General features: G+C 43.9%; 1 long non-coding RNA gene and 1 pseudogene across 2 annotated transcripts; one reads left to right on the top strand and one right to left on the bottom strand.

The window, feature by feature from the left end:
- Positions 1-2,211: 2,211 nt before the first annotated feature.
- On the bottom strand, positions 2,212-19,142 carry Gm36520. 2 transcript variants are annotated; one of them, XR_376076.2, is made up of 3 exons: positions 19,111-19,142; positions 3,537-3,805; positions 2,212-2,437 (listed from the first exon to the last, which is right to left on the bottom strand). It is a non-coding gene; the product is annotated as a predicted gene, 36520 (long non-coding RNA). The 2 variants fall into 2 exon arrangements; XR_376075.2 differs by lacking the exon at positions 19,111-19,142 and adding an exon at positions 3,893-3,943.
- Gm5982 (predicted gene 5982) lies at positions 23,983-24,563 on the top strand (annotated as a pseudogene).

The raw sequence follows: 26,155 nt of genomic DNA, 5'->3' as shown, positions 1-26,155 counted from the left end.
TACAGTCTACTCTCCAGCATAGTGCCAGACTCAAGCAAGCCTGAATGCTCTGTGTAAAATGAGACAGTCTGAGAATTAAAGAGATTAATGGAAAAAATCTAAATATTAAAAATAAAATAAAGATGTTTATTTAAAAAATTTAAAAAGTCTTACTATGTAGACCCAACTAACTTCAAATTCACAGAGATCTACCTATTTCTCCATCCCAAGTGCCATGATTAAGGGAGTGTACATCTCAACTGGCTATAAGAGGCTTAAAAAGTTTGTGTGTGTGTGTGTGTGTGTGTGTGTGTGTGTGTGTGTTCACATGCAGGTGCCATGTGAGTGCTGGTGCCCAAGGAGTCTAGGAATGAGTATTGAGTTGGTGCTACAGACAGCAGTGAGCTGCCTAACACAGATGCTGGGAACAAAACAGACATCCTCATCAAGAGCAGTGTACACTCCTGACCTCTGAGCCATCCACAGACTGACAAGGTAGTATTCAAGGCAGTGTCTGGAGACCTCTCTCCCCATTAAGAACCAGTGATACACCTTATGTCATCTTTTGTATCTCCTCTGTCACAGACATTTACTCTTTTGCTCAATAAATGTGTCTCCACAATTATATAATGTTGTATTGCCTTGAAATTTACTTTTCAAAAAAGTAAATTTTCCTGTTTCATAATTGCTTACTTGGAAGAATTCACTAGAATAATATAAATTCCTCCCCTCAAATATTTATAAATGGGTAGATAACTTCAGACAACCTGAACAGATAGCATGAGGTCTAGGCTTGTACTTTGTAAAATAACTCCAGCATCCAACATGACCTTGTGTAAATGAAATTAGTGAGGTGCTCTGGGCCCCAGTCCCTTCATCAGTAAAGGGCTGTAATAACTCTTGCCTCATGGCTCTTACGAGAATTAACAAGTTAACATTTGTTCAGTTCTTTGAGGTCCTTGGATGAAAGGTGTCTTATAAATACTAAGCACCATTATTAAGATTTAATGACCATATCTGTACTTATGGTACCCAGTGTCCTAAGAAACAAAAGCTGTTCATGGCCACAGAGAAGCACTAACCGTTGGCTCACGGGTACCTATGAAGATGCAAGCTAGAATTACCGAGACACCATTGTGTTTTATTATCAGCTTTAAAGAAACTGCAGTTGTTCAAGCTAATATTTCTCTATAGATTCAAGGGTAGTTTTTTTGCAGGTGTTAAAACATTTTCATCTCAGTGTTAAGATTTTGAAATCTTTACATTATCTACTTACTCTTAGATAACTATATTGTCATATTGGTAACATGGGCTAACTGTGGTCATTGTGCCTTTTGCACACAGCGGCTTTTATCCTTAACATGAGAACAATGTAAAGCAGGTCCAGCCATCTCTCCGCTCCCTCCCTCCTCCTTTCTAATGCTCATGGCCCAGTGCCTCCACAACCTGATTCACTCTTTCTCCCACTCCACAAGGAAAGCTGACATTCATGGGAGAGTTGGGAAGACAAAAAAAGTTCTTCTTTGATCTCCGATGACAAACATTTAGAAAAAAAGAAGAAAAAAAGATGTCAAGAAGAGAACCATGACCAGCTCAGAACTGTCACCTCTCTGTCATCTGTCACAGGGTGGAGAGGCGCGTGCTTCAGGAGAAAAGACGAAAATCGCCCAACAGAGAAACAACGGTTCTGAACAAGTCGTGTCATGGATGACGCTTACCTGATCAATAAGTGTGAGAAGATGCTGGGCTTGAGTAATACCAATTATGCAGAACGATTATTCCATTTCACCCTCTAACTTGCTCAACATTCTGACACTATCTGTGAGAGGCCATACTGAAAAATCTCCTGGGAAACTGTTTATTACTGTCCAGTGAAGCTAAACTGTGCATCTAGCAAAAGGGTCAATGTGTCTGTCTACACACTGGAGAAATCCTGTCTGGGCAAGCACAAGAAAACACACCTGGAGGGACATCCCCAGGACTGTTTGTCTGCAGTGAGGAGAAATTATCCACACGGCAAACACAACTCTAAACGTCCATCAGAGAGAAGCCACTGAATAAACTGTGGGTGTTCAGGGACCGGAACTCTTCACAGGAGAGGAGAGCCAACAGTTCTCTGGCCACAAGTGCCATTTTCTGTGACGATGGAAAACTCTCATAAACATGCTGGGCAGGACAATGGTAAACCTGTGGAGGTACATAAGAAACCACGCTTACCCGATGCTCAAAACATCTTAAAATGGGAAATGCTTTTATTGAGAAATATTTAAATTATAACCAGCAAGTGCAGCCTAAATGTCCAGTCTTGAGAGATTCTCTTTGTTAACCTAGCACCTTGGCACCACTTTAAAACTGGTCCCGTGGTTGCCATGGTTGCCATTGGTTCAATCAGGAGGTCTACAGAATTCTGTCCAAGTGGGCTTGAAGATCTTCATAGCCTTCCCAGAAGGCTTTGTTCCTAATGGAAACAATGGGAGCCACATGTGTCATTCAATGCTTTCGGTAAAAAGAGAACAGGTAAAATACATTTTAATAGCAGATTTCCTTTACTGGAGTGTAGTCAAACTATTCAACATTTCAAGTCAATTTAAAGCCCTAAAGTTCATTTTTATAGTAAGTCTGTCACACAGAGTATCTTCCTATTTGGATGCTGAATTTTCATTGAGAATATTGTATCTGCATTTATATTTCATCAAAATTACAGTGGCAAACAGATTTTCATAGAAAACTTGCTTAAAACGTACTTAAAAATTAATAACTGAGTGGAGTCCTGGACTTTAGAGTAAATTAGAATTTAATTAAAGTTAAAGTGTAAACACATTTCAATCCTAATCCATGGTTTGAAGAAATTATTTCTACTTGGTAATATTCTTTTCTGGGATTCTTATTTTTAATCCTATTGAAATAAATCTAAAAAACAATATTAAGGAAACTTTGGGGGGGAAAGGCTGTTTCTTGGAGCCACCTGCAACAAAGAGTGTGGGGCCAAGTGTAGAGGCCAATAAAGATAGGAGTATGTGGTGTGTGTGTGTGTGTGTAAAACAAAGAAAAAGAGGTCAGAAATTCAAAAGGGAGCATGGGGGTGTATGGGAGAAGTTGGAGAGTGAAGGAAAAGAGGAAATTATGTTATTATATTTTTTAAATATTATAAAAAGGCTGCCTGACTCAATAGTATATTCTACAGAGTCAACCACATTTTCATTATGTCTAATGCCAGCTTTTATGCACACAATAGGGCACATGCACACAGAGGAGAGAGAAGGTAGAGAGAGAGAGAGAGAGAGAGAGAGAGAGAGAGAGAGAGGTGGAGGAAGGGACGGTAGAAGGTTACACAGAAAGGGCACAGAGTGCCTCCTTAAGAAAATGACATCAACACAGCCTTTGAAAATATTGGTAATTAATAAGCTAGGCACTGGCAATTAATATGTGTAGAGATGGGGCGCCTACTGTTCTCAGAGCCATAGCTCATTTAAAATACGCACCCTGTAATTTATGAGTGATATTTAATACCTCGGTGACCATAAACCTCAATGTTTTATTACCACTGCTTAGCATACCTTTGATGTGCTGCCCGGCACTACACAATCCAAAACAAATTACTTTCAGGAAGCTGGATACTATATAAATGCAGGAAAGTCATAAATAATGCACAGGAGGAACATTTTCTGTGGGTTCTGACACACCACAATGGGGCTCTGTGAGCCTGACTTCTTCAGCATCTCGCTGGACCAGGATGAGGGGCGGGAAGGCCGTCCGTCTTAGGAACCGCTGTCACACAGGGTGGGAATGTGGACTTCCAGGCGCTGACTGATACCACTGTGTAAACCTGCAGCGGAGGCAGATGTAAATCAAACGAGGACCCTCTAGGAAGTCAACGTCTTCTTAATAAACTACAGATGTGCAAGAAACAGACCTCTCATTCACGCTGGTGGGCCCTTCCCAGTCTTCCTTCCTAGTATCGCATGAGCATGGCTGACTTCCGAGCTCGCTCTTAACTACAGTTGGTTAAAGTTCCGCGGTCTCTCTGGGGCCCTTAAGTCCCACACCTACTGCCCTCAAAAATGAGGTATTTTCTCCCATCGTTGAGACATGGAAGTTCCCCATGCAAAACTTCCTCCACATCCCTCCCCAGGATACTCAGACAGACCCCGCTTGCCCCATTCTCACTGCCTCTGCCTTTACATGAGGGGCCATCCGTTCCAAAGGTACAATGCCTGTGTCCTTGGTCACACTCCCTCCCCTCTCTTAACATCAAGATCTTCACATTCTCCCCTTACATTCTTGGTCTCCCTTCGGCTGCTTTCTTTCCATCTAGAGCAAGAGTGAATAAATATGTATGTTTAAAATAAAATGTTTTTTTAACCTTTTGCCCACGCCTTCAACTTGCTACTTCAATAGATCAAGCTGAAAATCTTGGCATCATCTGTAGCTTCCCCTCTTGTCCTCAGATCTCCTGTTTCTCTATAGCCTATGAGCTGTCTCCATCTCTGTACCCTCCTCATACAGCTACTGCAATGCCCTCGGGAGCTATCCATTCCCATCACGATTGCTCCTCGAACCCCAGCCTAGCATCAACACCTTTTCTCCTAAGTTCACTTTCTTGGTAAACCTTTTTAACCAACTCCTACTGTGTGCTGGTTAATCTTGACTATCAACTTGATAGATTTAGAATAACCATGGAAGCAAATTCCTGTGCGTGTCTTCTGGGAATCTGCTAGACAGGGTTTAGTAACTACCCTAAATATGGGTGGCACCACCTCAAGTGTTCGAGTATCCAAGCTAAAGAACTGCATATAAAAAATAAAGCAAGCTGAGCTAAGCAGTCCTCCCCCTGCCCCTCCTCCCCTCCTCCTCACTCCTCCCTTCCTCTTCCCCACTCCTCCTCCTCTCCCTCCTCCTCCTCCTCTTCCTCCTCCTTCCTCTTCTTCTTTCTTCTTCAACAAAGTTTCTCTGTTATATAGAGTGTCCTGGAACTCACTATGTAGACCAGTCTGGCCTCGAACTCACAGAGATCCAACTGCCTTTGCCTCCCTAATGCTAAGATTAAAGTAGTGGTGCACCACTACAAGCACCCTCTCTCTCTGCTTCTTGAACACAAAGCAATGTGAGCAGTGCTCTGCTACCACTATGTTGTTCCTACCATGACCCAGGACTCTCAGACTACAAGCCAAAGTAAAGCCTTATGTTTCTTTTCAGGTGATTCGTCACTGCTAGGAGAAAAGCAACTAATACAAACTGCCTGCAGATTGCAACACAGCTTACGATATGAAAACATAACACAGAGGCAGCTCGGCTGGTAAAGTACTTGCCTGGCATGCACAGAGTCCCGAGTTCCCTCCCAAGAACTCCATAAGCTGGACATGGTGCTACATGCCTGTAGTTTCAGAATGTGGTAGAGGGAGGAAAGATCAGGGGTTAAAGATCATCCTCTGCTACATAGCAAACTCAAGATCAGCCTTGGATACATAAGACCCTGTCACCTAAAAAGAAAGGATGGAAGGGAGTGAGGGAGAGATGGAGGAAAGAGAAAGGAAGAAAAGAGATAAAGACGACAAAACAAGATAGATAGGAATGACATCTGAAAAGTCAAGTTGACATCTAGAGATACCTCCAAGTTCTTGACTTCCAAGCTCGAATTCCAATCCATAGGTAGCTTCGCCCCAGGCTTCCTGCCTGTGCTGTGCTTAATCTAGAAAATGGGACTTTTATAAAGTGTAGACCTAAAAAGACTGTCTGTGTTCAGATCAGCAATGTGGTGCTCTGAATTTTTAAGTTCTATAATTGTAGAGGCCTTGAACTACCAGCCATGACTTGTGAAACCCAAGGAAAGACTCCTTTTATTGACTGCAGCAAGTGGCTTATAAATCTGTTGGTGACATGACAGGGAGCACATACTTTTCTACTCTTTGTCACTCTGAGTATACAGTCCCTATGAGTAGCAATCTGCCAACATCTAGGTAAAGCTACCTTGAATTTCAGGCAATGCCACTTTAAACAATTTGACCATAGGACGTGAGAGGCTCTCATCTGCCACCATGTGGTACAGGAAGGGCAGGAGCCAACCAGAAGCTCCCACCCACTAGGGCCCTGGTGGCATGGGCTCAGGAGATCTGTCCCTAATGGTGTGAGCTCAAGAGAGCCAGTCTTGCTCCTTCCAACTTCTTCAGGCAGGAGAGCTGGTCCTGTCCCTTGACTAGGCAAAGATGAAGAGCTAGCCCTGGTGACAAGGGCGTAGGAGAACTAATGGGCTGACCAACTCGGCTTCCACCCAGGCCCAGATCCAAGGCCTGGCCCACCGCAGTATCTACCCCATCTATGGACTGCTGGACTGTGGGAGGGGGCCGGTCCTGTAGACCCAAAGCTGCTGCATCTCCATAACACAAGGTAACAATAGGACTCCCAGGGGAGTCCCAATGAGGATCCAGTATTGATAGAGTAGCAGAAGCCAGAGGCCTCTAACCAGACCAGTGACTCAATGCAATGAACATTTGCAAATAAATCTGTTCAGACAAAAGCAAATACTCTGTGGTACACCATGACTCAGCACAGCTCCCATGATGAGATGGTTTTATTATTATTGTTATTATTATTATTGTTATTGTTATTGTTGTTTATTATTATTTATATTAGTGTTTTGTTTTCTTTTGTGGGGAGGTTGCTGGAGCAGAGGGTAGGTAGATATGGAAGGGTTTGAACATGAACAAAATTGAAGTGCATGAAGTGAAATTCACAAAAACATCAATAAAAAGTTTAAACTATTGATCACAGATATATTTGCAAAAGTGCAAAATAATGTGTGGCATGATTATGTCATCTTTCTGCATCATTCATTCTAACATAGTGGTCCCCAACCTTCCTGATACTATGACCCTTTAATATAGTTCCTCATGGTGTGGTGACCCCACACAACCATAGCATTATTTTCATTGCTACATCATAGCTGTAATTTTGCTACTGTTATGGATTGTAATGTAAATATCTGTGTTTTCTCATGGTCTCAAGTGACTCTTACGGAAGGGTCACTTGACTCCCCAAAGGGGACACAGCCCACAGGTTGAGATCTGCTATTCTAGCACATTCTAAAAAATATTGAACAAAGCCAAATAATTACCAATAGAAAATTAGTTAATACATTATACGGAGTTTATGGAAAGAAATGTCAATGCAAGAAAGATATCAACACAAATATCTAAAGGTGTATTTGATGCCAAAAATCAGGGTGTGACTGCGTGGATGGCATGTAGAAGCTTGGGTTCGAAGCTGAGAGGCGTTGGTGGGTTCTGCAAGGATGGACTACTGGGCGTAGAATCATCACATGACTGTTGGAGCTGGTGTTTCTGTAGGTGACAAAGCTTCTGAATGCTCAAGGGCACTGGGAGATGACCTTGATGACCGCCTCACACAAGCGGATGATGTATGGTCCAGGGGCCAGAGCCTCTCTTGGCCATTTGCCTGTTATTTTTGTGTGTTCTTCCAACATAACCAGTGATTAATAATGCTGGCAGGGCAGAAATGGAGATGCTGAGTGAGAAATAAACACTGGCAAATAAAGAGCTTGGTACTTTCCCCCTACTCTTTCAATGAATGAACAGCTAACTGGGCCAAAATGTGGATAGTGAGCTACCAAGGAGCACCCTTGGCCTTCTGCAGGATGGGTGAGGTGGAGACCAGACTGATTTGACACAGCACTCTTGAGGGGGAGCAAGTTGGGATTTCTCCCTGATGCTGAATCGCGTGGCCTTAAGAGGCCACTATTTCTGGTGGCCAGCTGTTTCCACTTTCCAGCCCCCAGTTTCCTACAGTCATCGTCCGAGGGCCAGTGCTGAAGGCCGGATCTGGCTAGGCAGCAGGGTGCATTTTATGCCAAGAAAGACAACCGTTCGGGCCATTTTCTTGAGTCAACTGTGGCCAATAGTGAAAATGTGGCTTTGTGGTGAGACCCCAGAGGAACCCTTGGAGGAGTATGTCTCCCAGAATTCGTCCATCGTGACAAGTTCTAAAGCATCGCCTTGTGAACTCTGCCCTATACCCTTATCTGTGAAGGGGAGGAAAGGCTACTCTGGCTCTCCCTCAGGCCCATACCTCAGCTCACTTCTCTTTGTACCTTGGAGTTTGGAGAGAGGCCTATTTTAAATGCCTGTCCTTTAGTCTAGAGTCATTTACCACAAGAAATCTTAAAAATCAATGAGGAGTTTATGTACACATTGTCTATGATGGCAAAAGAATAACAAGTTGCCCTCAACTAAGTCTCAGTAGAGTAGAAATATCTTAGCCAAGACATGAACTGAGCCCTTCAGGTTAGGTTCATGTCACCTCAGGTGACTTAGATACATAGGGAGGGGAAAAGTTGGTTTTCTTTAAGAAATCTCATTATAAGAAAGTCCAAACTTGGGGGCTGGAGAGATGGCTCAGCAGTTAAGAGCACTGACTACTCTTCCCAAGGTCCTGAGTTCAAATCTCAGCAACCACATGGTGGCTCACAACCATCCATAATGAGATCTGACGCCCTCTTCTGGTGTGTCAGAAGACAGCTACAGTGTACTTACATATAATAATAAATAAATATTTAGGGGGGAGTGAACAGAGGTCCTGAGTTCAATTTTCCAGCAAGCACATGATGGCTCACAACCATCAGTACAGCTACAGTGTACTCATACATACATAAAATAAATAAAAAAATAAATCTTTAAAATAAAAAAAGTCCAAACTTACAAAATAACTAAATTCTTTGTGTTCAAAAGAATCTCTGAAGGTTAAATGTAAAGAATTCATCCAGTTGTTTTTCCAGTTAAATTCGTTTTCCTAATTTCTGCTTACAAATAGATCCTTACAAGATGTGCATTTTGTACAGTGAAGGAACACTGCACTTGAAATGTGCATGAGCCTGTGGAAGACACGCTAGCCGGGGAAGGCTGTGTATGTAGCTCAACGAGGAGTCCTTCATCTTGGTCTTTCTGATGTGGGTGTTCTACCTGTCTGCTTCCCACAGAAGCCTGCCCATGGAACGGTTAGACAAATTCTCCAAGCTTCTCTTTCATGACCCACCATCCTGTGGGTTCTCTTTACTCTCGTCATACCTGGGGTTCTCTGAATGGTCACGTCAGAGTAGACATATACCGTCTATATCTGCCAACAGCTATATCTGCCGACAGAGCTTGTGTAGCTTCACCTATATCACCTTGCGCATCTAAGGCAAACTGAACTATTTTCATCTCAATGGCAATGCTACGTTGGATGAGGACTAAAAGGCTTTGGAACTTACAAAAGACAAGTCACCTTTGTAAAGACTGTGCACACCCACTCTGTCTTTTTTTCTATAATATTTTATATAAAGATCTGCGTGGCAAAACATTAACAAATGTCTTCCACCTCCTCCAAACCTGTGGACCTCCATACTGGCTTGAAATCAAGCAAAATGCAGTAAATAGTCTTGATAGATGTCTAAAACTTCCAGTTTCTAACCTGCTCTGCTGAATCGTTTTATGTCAACTTGACACAAACTAATGTCATTTGAGAGGAGGGAACCTCAATTTTAAAAAATGGGCTGTAGGCAAGCCTGTAGGACATTTTCTTAATTAGTAAGTGATGGGAGAGGGCCCAGCCATTCCTGGGCTGGTGGTCCTGGGTTCTATAAGAAAGCAGGCTGACCCCATAGGAGGAACAACAATATGAACCAACCAGAAACCCCAGAGCTCCCAGGGACTAAACCATCAACCAAAGAGTACACCTGGAGGGACCCATGGCTCCAGCCACATATGTAGCAGAGGATGGTCTTATCTGGCATCAATGGGAGGGGAGGCTCCTGGTCCTGTGAAGGCTCAATGCCCCAATGTAGGGGAATGCCAGGACAGGGAAGCAGGAGTAGGTGGGTTGATGAGTAGGGGGAGGAGGGATGAGATAGGGGGTTTTCAGAGGGGAAACCAAGAAAGGGAATAACGTTTGAAATGTAAATAAAGAAAATATCTAATAAATTTTTTTTTAAAAAAAGAGAAAAAGAAAGCAGGCTGAGCAAACCATGAGGAAAAGCCAGTAAGCCACATGTCTCCATGGCTTCTATGTCAGCTCTTGCCTGTTTGAATTCCTGTCCTAACTTCCTTTAAAAATGAACTAAGATATGGAAGTTTAGGCCAAATAAACCCTTTCCTCCCCAGTCTGCATTTGCTCATGGTATTTATTATAGCAAAAGTAGCCCTAATCATGGTGTTTTATTATAGCAATAGTAACCCTGACTAACGCATTTAGAAAAGGTATCAGAATCAATGTTGTTGTTTGGTGCTGGTTGCAAGTCCTTCAATAGGAAGATGGCGGCTGGAGGTTGCCACACTTAAAAATGTCAACCAAGTTATCATACTCAGAAACTGGAGGAGGGATTGAATTGTGTTGAATTGTCTATCCTTTATTTTATTTGAATCAATTCTCCTCTCGCTGCCTAAAAATGACTGAGTTGACTATGGATAGAGGCTTGGTGCCAGTGTCTGTTGATGAGAAACAGCTGGGGAGCCAAGGACGCTGCAGGGGAGGGCCTGGTTCCTCCAGTCTACAGAATCGGAGATGGCCAGAAGCATTGCTGAGGGTGTCTGTTTGTGACAAGTGTCATCTCAAATGGCTTTGAATGACAAATGGCTCTCTGCATTTATAATTTCTGTTTGTTTCTCTTGCTCTCTTTGCCCACATGCATATGAACGTGTCTAAAACACATAAATTCAGCAAAATTTAAATGTTCTGAAAAGCTCTTTCGAAAGGTACCCTACTATTGTGATTATTGTGAGAAAGTAGAAATCTGACCATCTAGAAGAAAGGCAATCTCTCTCTTGACAGCTGGGTGGGCCCTGTCCCAGTTTGAGGAGGCCTTTAGACCACCTCAAAGCAGCAATAATGCCAATATATTTTGAATATAAATGTAAAGTCAATGTTAGCTTTCCCGTGATTTTAGCTAAGCACAATATACAATGCTGAGTCCAGGAAAAGCACTGGAGACTTAAGAACCCCACTTTTGCCACATGAAAAATCTGAAGATACCCGACTCGGTTCTCACGTGGACAGTTACATATTTTGCTTCTCGTGTCATGTCAACAGCACAGAATGTGGGAAAGTCCTCAGAGCTCCTCTCAATATGAAAGTAACCAGCTAACCTATGGCAAATAAGGCCAACCTCCCTGCCAGTGGGATGTTATCACAGCTGGATGAGATTTGTCCCGAACTGTTAATCATCTTTTCTATATTAATTTGCTCCAGCGACCTTCTTTCTATGCCCACACTCACTAGTACATCTTCCCTGAGAGGCCATATCCTTTCCTTGATCCTGTTTTAATCTAGGAGAAGTTTTAGGAAGCAGTGGACCCTGTGATGACCCAGCCAACAGTCAACTCAAATGAAGTCAAATATGAATACATGCGAAAAGGAAGAAAGCATGAACCGCAGTGGAAGATTAAAAGGGCTAGGATATGTTTTGTTCTTTTTTAAACCATGGCTATTCATATTGATGAGAATTGTGTTTTTGTGGTGTCGAGTCGCAGAGACTAATGAGGAGGGGATAGCGCCCGAAGGCAGAAGGGCTTCGAAGCACCATAAATTACTGAGAAGTGGTGTGGTTGGAAACTGTGATGAGCTGCATATGTTTTGTTTGATGGGGGAGTGGCTACCACACTCCCGGCGATTGGTGCCTGCAAGAGCCCAGCACCAGAGTTCTTAACCTATTTCCAACAGAACCCAATGTCCCGAGAATACAGTAGATACAGTAGAACGCTTCCAAATGTGAACAGAAAACAAGCAAACAAACAAACCCTCAAATACTTCTAAACAAGTTGAACTGTCCCATGGGCTGCTCTACAGGTGGGGGGGTGGGGGTGGGGTGAGGAATGTGCCATTAACCAGAAGCAAGCATAGGGTAAATGCTTAGTCATAAAAGCTGTTAGAGTCCTTTCTAACTCCAATATTCTCGTTGAGGGCTGATGACCCCAGACAAGAGTCACATTTACTAACAACCAAGAGTCCTGTCCCTTATTCCGCAAAGTGTGATTTGTGTATCAACAGTTCAGCTCAAATGTCTCAATCTGTCCCCTGAGCGTCAATTCAGGAATTTCTTGTTGTTTTCAAAGCCCATGAGAACATGGGTTAAATTAAGCCATATGCTTTTGATAGCCAGGTCTCCACATCTGGCCAATAGTCTCTTTCCAGAGCTGTTTATCACCTCATACATATTAATCAGCCTTGACTATCTATTTTTCCACATGGCCTAAATAAGCCACTAACTCCTTCAATATAAAGACCATATTCTGGCATTTACCGAATACCACAAAAATCACTCAGACCCACGATTCCCTTGTGTGTTTAAATGAATGGCTGATGAGCGGAGCCTCAGTCACAGGCTCGATACTGAGGTGGGGTTCCACGAATTCTTCACCCGAGTGGCTGCTGACACAACCCCATTTCGAGCCTTTCACATACCTGAGAGCTAACCTATACCTGAAAAAGCCATTGAGAAAATATGTTTATAGGATCAATGGATGATGACAAAACCCAGAGAATAAGAGAATCAGTGCTTTGTTATTTTATGGCCAGTCTTTCTCAATAGATCAACATCTGTTATTCAAAATCCCTTTGGCCCAAACCTGACAGAGAAAGGGCACTGCCTCACTCCCCTCCCCCCACAGGCCTCGTGAGGTCTTCACAGAGAGGCGCAGGTCGGGACTGGGAGTAGGCAATAGGCAATGTCCAGACATTTTAAAATTAGGAGCCCGAGGGCACTTGCCAGGGTTCCAAGGCCATTTGGACGTGCTCTCTGTGTAGGTGCCTCTGATTCCTTGGGAAATGTTTCCTGTGTTACTTTCCTTGTTGTTATGACACATAAAAGACAAGGTGAAAACTCAAGGGTGGGGGAAGGGTTTGGTTTGGCTTCTAGGACCCACGCCTGGGAAAGGTGTGTCATCGGGAGCATGCGTCAAGCCAGTCACATGTGTCCTCAGTCAGGAAGGTGAGAGTCATGAATGTTCATTCTCTTGTACCTTTCTCTTTGCTATGCGTCTGAGACCCCAGTCCGTGGCTTGGTTACACCCATATTCAGGGTTTGTATTTCCATCTTAATTATCATAATGAGAGTCCCCCCATAGTACCCAGCCATGAACCTAATGTAGAGAAAATGTTATAGGCACAGTCAGAGGCTGGGACAAGGTGAGTCTCCATCCTGTCAGCGTGACATTTTGATGTTAACCCTTGCATGACTTTTAAAATGCCTCTTGAGGAGACCACTTTCATTCTTACTTTTAATTCTTGTTATTCTTGGATATGAAATGGTATTTATAGGTTCAATTTACTTTCCTTATATTGACTAAATGTATTCTTGGACAGTTTAATCCCTGTATATAAAGCATTTTGAATCTCCTCAGTTCCCACCCTCTCTCATCTCTCTCCCTTACCCTGCCCTCCCCTCCCCTCCCTACACTACAAGGCCCTTTCCCACACTCACATCATCCTGTTTTGTTTTGTGATCAACTGATTTTAACCTGGACCCTCAGTGTGACCTTGGGTTTTGAGCCATCCTGATTGGCTCACCATTTCATACACAACAGGAGAAAAATGATTTCTCTCCTTCTTAGCAGTTCAGCAGGGAGGACTAATTACCCAATCCAAGGTCCCATTCACACTGGCCTAGCGTAGCCGACACTAGATCATATTCATAATGGCTGTGTCGTGCCCTGAAGATTTTACAGCCTTTCTCCCTGTCCTTGGGCTCCTAATTTTTTTCTACTCCTTCTGAGACTTGGGGTGGGGGGTGGTTTGAGTGTTTTCTTTAAAGCTGAGCATTTCATCCTATTCTTATTCCCAGCACCTTGAATAGCTAGACATTTCTTCATTTATTCCTCATCATCCTAAATGCTGGGCCAGGAGACAGGGCATATGCAGGTTGCAAAAGGTTCTGTGTATGGTAGACTCTGTGTGTGTGTGTTTGTGTGTGTGTGTGTACATACACATATGCGTGAACGCATATGTATGACTATAGATGGGAGGGGCATTTGGTGCACTGCATCACTCTCAGTTTATACCACTGTTTCTCTACCTTCCCAACACTGCAACCCTTGAACACAGCTCCCCATGTTGTGGTGACCCACAACCCTAAAACTTTTTCATTGCTATCTCCTATCTGCAATTTTGCTGTCGTGAATCACATGTAAACATCTGGTATGTGACCCTCAAGGGGGTCACACCCTCAGGTCGCGAAACGGTTTATTACAGTTCTGGGGATCAAACCCAGAGCTTCTTCATGGTAAGAAAGCTCTCTGTCAACTAAAATTATTCCGTTAAATTATCCTACAAAATGAGGCATTTTAGGATGGCATCTTCACATATGCACTTGTTCACAGTCACCCCAATACCCTAGCTTGTCCCCCACCACCTCTCTTCCTAGTCTCCTTCCTCTCCCCACTAAACAATCTCCCTTTCACCTTCATGCCGCTTAAATTCCACACAGAAGAGAAGACACACATGATGTTTATCTCTCTGGATCTGGCTTACCAGTGTGATGATGGGAGAGAGTATTTTGCCCTCTGTTCTTTGAACAAATGCATAGACACAGGAAACTGAGCTGGTAAAGTCCCTACAGTTGTCACAGTGTCTTCCCCCCACCCCCCATCAGAAGATCCAGCAGGAAGCATATCCTCCATTAAGAATATCAGTGGCATATGCATATGTTTGTGACTTTGCTCTGAAGAGCAAAGAAAAACACAATGTGCTATGTTATCGTATTAGGCAGGGAACAGAACTGGTAGCATGAATAGATATATTACATATGTAATATGTGTATATGTAATATACTTATGAACCCTCACGTGGTGTTAGCATCTGGACCGCCAATGGTTCAAAAGGAAGTTTAAGGGATAGCCAACATCTGGGAAACACAGAGTAACAGAATCTCTCCCTGCTTTTCTGTGGAAGGTGAGGGACCATACATATGATGAGAATCTAACAAAACTTGGTAAGTTACCTTCTGAATCGACCAAGATCTATTGCAAGCCCTTTAGTGTAAATCTTTCTAACTTCATGGTAATTAGCTTCACAGAGTGTTGCCAGCTGGCATTTTTTTTTCTATGCTGAGCCCCTTTCTAAGCACTCCTGGGAATGTCTGAAATATGAGATAAGCATTCATACCCCAAAGTTTTTATTAAAAAGTTTAATTAACCTAAATGTCAAATGCCACCTTCGTTGCCGTGCAGTAGGTAGACTGTGTGTACATCTGGGAGCTGGGACTGTAAAACCTACTTCTCTCCACTTCCCGAGAGGCATGGAATCCCTGGGGATGTGTGCCACCCTTCTTCAGCATTTGAAGTTCTCGGGACTCCAAACACTGCACACAGGAGATTGGTCAAGGATGATTTCCATCCCGACGTCTTCATGAATCTCTCTCTTCTCTACCAGTCCTGGACTTCCAATGCAGGTCATTCGCTACCTTCTTGGAAGCCTGGCTAAGGCGGGCTGGATTCATTTGCATCTTGGGTCAAACTGGTGAGTTGACTGAGGGTGGCTGGTCTCCAACAGCACCCTCCTTTAGTGGTGGGGGCTCTCTGATGAGCATTTCTATTCGCTCCAACTGATGGAATTCTCTTTTCTGGTGGTGATATCTAAGACAGTAAATTCTCTTTTCTGGTGGTGATATCTAAGACAGTAAAGATGAGAGAGACAGCAGAGGGTGGGTCCAGGGTCACTTTCATCTGTTCCTATTGGCCAAAGTAAATTTCAATCAAATCCCCTGGTGAAAGAGTCACAGACTGTTGTGGTTCAATCATTGTGGCTGCTGGGAACCAAATTCTGGTCCTCTACCAGTACAACAAGCGCTCTTAACCACAAAGCCATCTCTCCAGCTTCTAGATATGTCTCTTGGCTGCATATTCTATGCAGTTAGAATAATTTGATGTCCTCTTCTGGTCTCCATTGGCATCCACACATGTGCATATAAATACACATATAGACACATTAAAAAAAAACTCTTTAAAAAACAAACAGCTTTAAGTAACTCTCCTTGCAGATGATGTGTCAATGTAGGTCCGCAATGAGGGAGCATAATGGGAGGCTGTGCCTGCAGCAGGGGACATGGGGACATGCTGAACTTTCTATTCAATGTCTCTATAAACTTACAAATGTCAAGTTTCAAGACCAACAAAGACACCAGGGATGGAGACACATAAGCTCACATTGAAAAAGATGCCGAGCAGTGTGGGAAATGGGGTCATTTTACCTGAGGCCTGCCTAAGCCTGTGTTTACTAGTCACAAGAAACAATTTGACAACTGTGTTAGTTTGAGGACTCCTAGTACTAATCCGGAGGCAATGATCAAGCATGAGTGGTTTGTTAGTTTGATAGTGCTAAGAAATACAGGACAATGGAGACAGGCAAGGACAGAGGCAGTAAAGGGTTTGGGTAAGTGATGCTCGTCTGCAGTGATGCTTTGGAGCCTATACAGGGCGCATCCCACATGGAGAATAAGGGAGCCAGGGCTATTTTTACAGAAGTTCCTCTCATGTGCTGTAGAGAAGGGGGCACTTGTGTCCCAAGGCATCTGACCTGCTGAAGGAGCAGAACGGACTGCTGGTCAGGCTGCTCCCATGCACTGAAGAAGTGGGGGCAAAGGCTATGGTAAGGCACTGACTGACAGTGTCCTCTTAACATCCATAGCTACCCCTGACCATGTACAGTCCACTAAAGCCTAATCTAGGAGAAAGCTCACTTACATCCATGAACAACACCTTCCTCCATAACAGGTAACTCATGGGTGTGTTTTGAAAGTCAGATTGTAGAATGTATTTTTGGTGGCTTAGAGCGACACAGTGCTGGGTGTTCAAATCAAGACATTACAGTTTCCACTCACTCATTCTCCGGACATTTGAGTAGAAACGGCATGTCCTTTGAACTGTTCACTTGGGTCACTTCTTTTACACTTTGGCCACTGCTCTGGGCCTCTATGGCAGCACCCCTCCCCCACCCCCAACTACAAAGCAATAGCTACTTGACACGGATCGATCACTCATCCCACGGCGGCACAACGCAGCTCCCATGGTATGTCACCAAAACCAAAACACCGTTAAGACATTAAAAGAGGAGAAATCCCAGAACTTCTGTCTGTGGACCACAACAGGATTGAACTAGAGACCAGTTTCAGAGTGGGTAATAAAAGTTAGGGGAGAAATCACTAAAATTGAAACCAGGAGTTCGGTGAAGAGAAACCATGAAAACCAAAAGCTCTTTGAAAGAAATCACTAAAATTAATGAGTTCCAAGCCAGAAGGAAAGGGGTGGGGGCTAGAAATGAAAGCATATAACACTAGATAATGTGGAGTTTTTAAAAAATTATATAAAAAGACTGGTATGTCTCTGAAACACAAGACCTGACAAACTTCACGTAAGAAGTAATGGAGCACCTTCAATACACAGATGCAGATCAACTGGGCAGGATTTTATCATTTGAAAGTCTCTCTGCACGTGGTGTGTGCACGTGCCTGTGTATGTCTGGCCTCGTGCACAGATGGAGGCCAAAGGTTGACGGTGACTGTCTTCCTGAATCAGTCTCCACCCTATTTTTTGAGAACCTGAGAGTTCCTCTGAACCTGAGCATCCTGTTTCAGCATGACCGAGAGGCCACCAATGCCTGGGAGCCACATGCGTCTAGTTCCCTTCAACACTGGCGTTATAGACACGTACGTGGCTCCGTACTGGGTTTTGGCATGAGTGCTGGGGATCTGAACATAGGTCTTCATGCTTTCTTAGCAAGCACTTGGTTCACTAAGTCACTTCCCAGACCCCATTAAAGAAATGTAATCAATAATTTATTGCTTCCTGTGTTGGTTTTCATGAGTGTTCCTCGGACATCCCCAGGTTAAAGGCCAGGATGGCATTACTGGGAGGTGCTTTGGATCATTAGAAAGCAGGGCCTTATGGGACATCCTTGGGACATTCAAGCATGCTGGAAGAGGGTTGGGGACCCTAGTCTGTCTTCTCTCTTCCCGCTCTACTTCCTGACCTATGCCGTAAGTTTGTTCTACTACATGCTCCTGATATGGTAAGCTGCCCTTATCAAAAGTCCAAAGCAAGTCTATACTGACAACCTCCAGAGCCACAAACCAAATTAAACTTTTCTCTTCATAAATCAATTGCCTCAAGAATTATATATATATATATAGTGTGCTGTTTTTTCCCCCCTCTCATTGTTGGGATAAAATGCCAAGAAAGGAAAGGTTTGTTTTGACAAAAATCAACAAAAAACCCTTCAGTTAACACCATACTCATTGAGGAAAATAGCAAGCAGCTCTCCCGATAGGACTGGGAAAAAGGCATGGGCGGGTACCCATTTTTGGTCAGCATGGAACTACTGCTATGATAAGACAAGAATAAGAAATGCAGTCTGGAGGCTGGAGAGATGGCTCAGAGGCTAAGAGCACTGACTGCTTTTCCAGAGGTCCTGAGTTCAATTCTCAGCAACCACATGGTGGGTCACAACCATCTGTAATGGAGTCTGATGCATCTTTTGAAAGAAAGAAAGAAAGAAAGAGAGAGAGAGAGAGAGAGAGAGAGAGAGAGAGAGAGAGAGAGATGCAGGCTGTGAGGATTGGAATAGAGACGCTAAACTGTACTTGTTTATAGATGTACATGGGCAATCTGAGAGAATGAACAAGAAAAGGCCTGAAACTAACAGAGATTATAGTAAGGTTTTAGGACACAGATTAATATGTAATAACCAGCCCCCTCCCTATAAAGAAACAAGGGAGCAGAAAACACTGGTTGACCCACAACAACCTGTGACTCTTTCTCCAGGGGATTTGATTTTCTCTTCTGGTCTCCATTGGCACCCACACATGTGCACATAAAGACACATATGTACCCACATGTACACATAAAAAAATAAAAGAACTCTTTAAAAAAAAGCCTAAGTAAACTCTACTTGAGGATGATATATCAATGTAGGTCGGCATTGAGGGATCATGAGCGGCTGTGGCTGTGCCTGGAGCAGGGGACATGGGGAATGCTGGACTTTCTACTCAATGTCTCTGCGAACTTACAGTTGCTGTCTTAGGGTTTTACTGCTGTGAGCAGACACCATGACCAAGGCTTCTCTAATAAGGACAACACTTAATTGGGGCTGGCTTACAGGTTCAGAGGTTCCGTCCACTATCATCAAAGTGGGAACATGGCAGCATCCAGGCAGGCATGGTGCAGGAGGAGCTGAGAGTTCTACATCTTCATCTGCAGGCTGCTAGTGGAATACTGGCTTCCATGCAGTTAGGACTAGGGTATTAAAGTCCACTCCCACTGTGACACACCTACTCCAACAAGGCCACACCTCTGAATAGGGCCAATCCCTGGGCTAAGCATTTTCAAACCATCACAATTGCTATAAAAATTTTTTAAAGAAGAAGTAAGGGAAGAAGGTAAGGAGGAGAGAGGAAGATAAAAATGAGAGAGACAGACAGACAGACAGGCAGACAGAGACAGAGAGAGACAGAGACACAGAGAGACAGAGAGACAGAGATAGATATTACAAGTTGATAACACAGGAAGTGATCCTGCATGCAACTTTCTTGTGTGTGTGTGACAGAGGGAGAGAGAGAGAGAGAGAGAGAGAGAGAGAGAGAGAGAGAGAGAGAGAGAGAGAGAGAGAGAGGAGAGAGGGAGGGAGAGGGAGGGAGGGAGAGGGAGGGAGAGACAGAGACAGAGAGAGAGACACAGAGAGAGACAGAGATAGATTATTGTCTTTATGCAGCTAGATATTACAACAGTTTGATAACACAGGAAGTGATCCGGCATGCAACTTTCTTCCCTCAGGCTGGAACAGTGCTAACTAGATGCTTGCAATGGAAAACTGCCCCCTCCTGTGTGCAAACAGCGTGGAACACTGGGAATCCACAGCAGCCCACACACATTTGATGAGACTGTGCTTGTCTCCAAAGCCACTCCTTCTTGCTCCTGGAAGGCTTCCAGCCAATGATGGTCTTGTTTGTTCTTTACCGATGGGTGACCTTTCACGATGGGTAGCAGTTTAATAAAATCATAAGGTTAAAATAGAATTCCCTTTGTCTTTGAAGTCTGTGTTTCAGACTTTCTGCTCCTTTGCCAAAAAACAACAAACTGCCTTGGATAAGAGGTCAGGGACAGGCTGGGTGCTAGGTGCTGAGGCTGAGGGGACAGAGCCTGGTCACCAAGCAGTGTGTCTGCAGTGAGTGACCTTGCGTGTTCCAGTACCCACAGGTTTCATTTGACTCCAGAAACTTACCCAGCATCCTTAGAGACACTAACGTGGCTTCCTTTTTCCACAGAATCAAAACTGCAGGGGACTTGAAGGGACTGAGGGAGCTGGTCCTTGGGCCTAAGCAAAGCTCTGCCTGTTCTTACAGTGGTTTGTGAAAAGTCTCTTTTTTCCTGTTCTTGGTAGGAGAAAAAAAAATACTAGCTTGTCCATGGAATCTATTGTATTCGTTTCTCTTAATTTCTCAGCATTCTCTTACCAGTTTTCCCCATAGTTATAATATTTTATTTTGTTTCAAGCAACTTGGAAAACATCATTAACTGTGAAAATAATTTTGTACTCCAGGGGCACCTTCTATGTGAATACATGAAAATGGAAGTATGTGGGTGACAGGAGCTCTTCCAGGTTTGAGTTTGGGGATGCAGAAGGAGTGCATATTCTCATCTTCAGGTATCCATTTGTAGTTCTGTCCTCCCAAACTTTAATGACACCAAGAATGCCTTTAGCAATTAATTAAGCTTTTCTTCTACTCTGACATTAAAGATGAGACATATGGAAATGTTTTAGGAGAGATAGCATCAGTCTTAAACGCACATGAACTTACAGGTCCCTCCTAGTAAGTCTTGCTTATGTTTGGTGTACACAGGGTACCTCTATTAAAGAAAAGGAAAGTGGAGGGTATGGATTCCAGAAGATTAAATCTCCGAGTTCAAGGTTAAAGGTGGAACACACCTTTAATCTGGGCTACACCTTCTGCTGGAAATGCATTTTGCATTATGCTATGTTTAAGTATGGCCCCCATAGACTCATGTTTTTGAGCAAGTCTATGGGGACCAAGGAGTGGAATGTGATGGTTTATATATCCTTGGACCAGGGAGTGGCACCATCTGAAGGTGTGGCCTTGTTGGAATAGGTGTGACCTGGTTGGAATGGGTGTGTCACTGTGGGTGTGGGCATAAGATCCTCACCCTAGTTGCCTGGAAGTCAGTCTTCCACTATCAGCCTTTGGATGAAGACTTAGAACTCTCAGCTCCTCCTGTGCCATGCCTGCCTGGATACTGCCATGCTCCCACCTTGATGATAATGGACTGAACCTCTGAACCTGTAAGCCAGCCCCAATTAAATGTTGTTTTTTATAAGACTTGCCTTGGTCATGGTGTCTGTTCACAGCAGTAAAACCCTAACTAAGACAGATGTCTGTCATTCTCAGGATCACGACACACCTTTTGCATGCCCATCTTGTGTTTTGTGAATCCTTTAACAGCCATCTGCTTCCTTCATTTTACACAAAGCAGCACTGACTTCTAGCAACATCTTATATGATGCTCACTGATGAGATGCCCATCATCTGAACAGAGCATCTGGAGGAACTATTTCATTTGATGATGCTTGGGATAGGCACAGATACTAACAGCACACCCAGAAGTTCAGCTCCCAAGCCCTAAGCTACTCCATCTGGCCCTCCAATGACAGCAACAGGGGCTTCCCAGAGCAAATCCATGCACTGTTTAGACACTCCTGGCTGCAAGCTATCCCTTCATAACTTGAGTCTAGCTGTGGTGAGCCCTTTTGTCCATGGAAGACTGACCAATAGAGCATTGTTTCGAATTCCGCTGCAGGCTGGGTTTGATTCTGTGAACACTCAACTGCCTTTTCATTCTGCTGAAATTCTTCCCAGGCTCTTCAAAAAATATACCACAGCCATTTCTCTGTGGAGATGGACCCCTGAGTCCTGAGCATTGATGTGGTCCTTTTAAAAATTATAAATAATTCTCTCTGATACATCACTTTCTGAGTTCAGAGAATTGACATAACAGAGGGAGGACAAAAATAAAACCAAGTTCTGAATACTAAGTTAGACTGCCTGACCCACATTGCAGTCACCCATAAGCTTGCAGTACGTTTAAGAAAAAGCAGGTTTGGTGATGATATATGTGTGCTGATGCTGCCCATGCTGCCATGTAAGCTCCTGCACTTGGGCGTGGGGATTCTGGGAAAAACACAGCACTCCATTAAAGGAATAACTATTCTGTCTACCTCTTTGGTGAGGCTCACGTGGGAGCCTCTTTGCTAGTCCTCCCTTACCAAGGATCCTTTAGCCAGTTCACTCCTGTTGTCTGCTGAAGGGCTCACTCTCCACACTGCCCAGAGATTTCAACCTCATGGCTTGGAGGAAATAATCTTCCCCTGGTGGGCTTTTACTGCTGCTGGTCAATATTGTTATGACCATACAGTGTTATATAGAAGTATTTAGGTTTATATGTTATATATAAACATATGCTCTCTATAGATAGACAGACAGACAGAGATAGGTGAGATAGATAAATGATAAATGAATACATGAAAATATGTATCAAATAAATGACCTGCCACTTAGCGTCATAAAAGAGCTATACGCTGTCCAGGTAGCTTTCACTTTAGTCTGAGGCACTGACCACCTGGTTTTTTCAGGATGCTCACAGGTTGAGGAAATTCACATTTATTGGAGCCACGTGGCTTAGATACCACCTCTTCAATAATATCTACAACAACTCATTTAATACAGGTCTTCACAAAGTAAATGAAAAGATCAGTTGAGAAACAAGCACACTCTGTGGGATCCATCTGATACTTTCTCACAAAAAGTCACTGTGCACATGCATGCATACACACACACACACACACACACACACACACACACACACACACACGGGATGGGGGGGGAGAGAAAGAGAAGTTTAAATTACATTAGCTAGAATACCATGAGCTGGTGTGTGTGTGTCCATCCGTCCGTCTGTCTGTCATTGAATGGCATGGAAGTCACCCTGGAGGAAAGTTGCTTTTCAAGGTTCAACATAAATCAAAGCAGCAGGAAGATTGCCCTGAAGTTGAAAAACAGACACGAAATGGCCCAGGTCGAGCTGGATGCTCTCTGAGGGAGTCTGAATGAGAATGAAGCCCACAGACTCATGTGTTTGAATACTTGGTCGCTAATTGGTGGAACTTTGAGGAAAAGGTGTGGCTTTGGAGGGAGATGTGTCACTGGAGCTGGGCTTTGAGGGTTCGAAAGACTCACACCATTCCCAGTGGGCCTCGATACCACCTGCTTGGGGATCAAGATGTGAGCTCTCAGCTCTTCCTGCTGCCGTATCTTTGCTCCACTACCATGGACCCAAACCCCTTGGAACCAGAAACCCAGTTAAAGGCTTTCTTTTATAAATTGCCTCAATAATGGTGTTTCATCACAGCGACAAAAAAAAAAAAAAAAAGAAAAAAGAAAAAAAAAGAAAGAAAGAAAGAAAGAAAAGAAAAGAAAAGAAAAGAAAAGAAAAGAAAAGAAAAGAAAAGAAAAGAAAAGAAAGAGCTAACACACCACCACAGCAGCAGGACATGAGAGCTAAAACCGAGCAGTAGATGAGCATCTCACCAGGTCACACTAATCCAGGCACAGATGCGATGACAAGAACGAGAAGCGAGTTCTTGTCATCAAGGCAGGCAGGCTGGGCGAAGAAGAGACTCGGCTATGAAACAAGACCAGAGTCCACGGAGATCCGCAAGGAAGGCAAGAAAGGCTCCATTCTCTCTAACTCTGAACCAAAAGTTTATGCAGGATGACAGGGGTGTGAGGCTGGTCCTTCTGGTCCTGTGGTTGTGTCCTGGAGACCGTGGATATAGAAACCACTCAGCACTCTCACTTACTTTCTCGCAGTTTCTTCGCGTTCTGTCTCTCGTGCTTCCGGTGCGTGGGCTTCTGCCACAAGCACTCATGCCTACTGTTTTAAAAAAACAGTGCTTTTGCTTTCTGGACCTGGCTTAGCAGGAGGAGCCATCATGGGTGTTGACATTCGCCACAACAAGGACCGAAAGGTTCGGTGCAAGGAGCCCAAGAGCCAGGACATCTACCTGCGGCTGCTAGGCAAGCTGGCCAGACGGACCAACTCCACCTTCAATCAGGCTGTGCTGAAAAGGTTATTTGTGAACCGCACCAATCGGCCACCTCTGTCCCTGCCCGATTGATCCGAAAGTTGAAGCTTCCCGGTGGGGACAGTCACAGATGCTGTGTGGATTCTGGAAGTGCCCAAGCTGAAGGTGTGTGCACTGCAGGTGAGCAGCCACCCCCAAATCGCATCTTCAAGGCTGGGGGTAAGATCCTCGCCTTTGGCCCTGGAGTTTCCCAAGTCTGAGGACCTGTGCTCCTGTCTGGTCCTTGGAAGGGCTGCGAGGTGTACCGACATGTTTTTAAGGTCCCAGGAACCCCACACAGCCACACCAAACCCTTCTGTTCCAAGGGCCGGAACTTCAAGAGTGCCAGTGGCCGAAGGGCCAGCCGAGGCTACAAAAACTGGATCTTACTGTTAATAAAAAAGCCTTGGGTGTTGGAAAAAAAAATAAGTGACTTGAAAAGCTGTTACATAATGCTGTTATGAAAAAGAACAAGACATGAGGAAAACTGAGTTTTTACTAAAAGACCTAGAAGGAAACCTGAATGGGGACTTTTCTGGTGAGAAAGATACAATATGGTAGAGATGTATTCATAGAGGATATAGACGGATATACAACAAATGAAAGTCTAGAAACAGACTCATGTACATATGTAAAATTTCAGACATGATAAATGTGGTATCTAATCTGCGCTAAAAAAATTAGTTTACTCTAAGAACTGGGATACTTTACTAATGAAGTGCAAAAAAGTAGATCCCTAACTTCTGTTAGGATCACCCTTTGTGGACAAGAAGAGATGGCAATCTAGAGACCTGTGAGGTCATCTGCCTTAGCAACAGTCTGCATTATGTTAATGCTTGCTATTGAAATGGAGCGAGAGACAGTGGTGGTTGATTTGAAATAAGGATTTCATAGGAAATACATATGATAGAAACATACATTTATAGTCCCAGCACTCAGGAGGCTGAAGTGGACGATCATAAGGTGAAGGCTGCATAGCAACTTTGAGGTTAGCTTGGGTTAGACAGAAAGACTCTGTCTCCTAAAACCAGGAGGGGCAGGAGAAGGAAAGGAAGTTGATAAGCCTGTTGCTCCTAGTATCATATCTGAGCTCAGTGAGGATGACTACAGACCAGTACTTAGAAAACACACACACACACACACACACACACACACACACACACACATATACTGTGCAAGGAAGCTGGCCAACATTCTTAAGTCAGACGGTGTTATGACACCTAGGAGTATTGTTTGAGTTTAAGGCCTCCACAATGCTTTCTGATAAGAGAAAACTGAACTGGTCACGTACAGTGGGCTGTCTTTCAGACAAATAAAGGCTGGCAGCAGAGCCACAGGGATCAACCATGAGAGGCCATTATGGGATGAGGTGTTTTGAGGGATGGAAGGTCCAGAGACCCTCATCTGAGATTTCAGCCACCACCGTCTCCTGCTCCCATATATGTACATGGTCTTATGGGGTGCTAGGGACATAGACTACAGAATATATAGAAAGAAGCTTGGCTCAGTCACGATGTGTGCCATAGTTACCCAGCTGCTTAAAAATTGCTCAGGCTGTCTCTAGATGGTCCATCCTTTTGTCGCAGCTCCAAACTTTGTCTCTGTAACTCCTTCCATGGGTGTTTTGTTCCCAATTCTAAGAAGGGGCACAGTGTCCACACTTTGGTCTTCATTCTTCTAGAGTTTCATGCATTTGGCAAATTGTATCTTATATCTTGGGTATACTAAGTTTTGGGCTAGTATCCACTTATCAGTGAGTACATATTGTGTGAGTTCCTTTGGAGCTGCGACAAAAGGATGGACCATCTAGAGACTGCCTTATCTAGGGATCCACCCCATAATCAGCTTCCAAACGCTGACACCACTGGGTACACTAGCAAGATTTTGCTGAAAGGACCCAGATATAGCTGTCTCTTGTAAGACTAGGCAGGGGCCTAGCAAACACATAAGTGGATGCCCACAGTCAGCTATTGGATGGATCACAGGGCCCCCAATGGAGGAGCTAGAG

The sequence above is a fragment of the Mus musculus genome, chromosome 3 (genome assembly GCF_000001635.26).
Source record: "Mus musculus strain C57BL/6J chromosome 3, GRCm38.p6 C57BL/6J".
Classification (NCBI taxonomy): domain Eukaryota; kingdom Metazoa; phylum Chordata; class Mammalia; order Rodentia; family Muridae; genus Mus; species Mus musculus.
The sequence above is the reverse complement of the archived record's forward strand: the minus strand, read 5'-3'. Positions and strand labels throughout refer to the sequence as shown.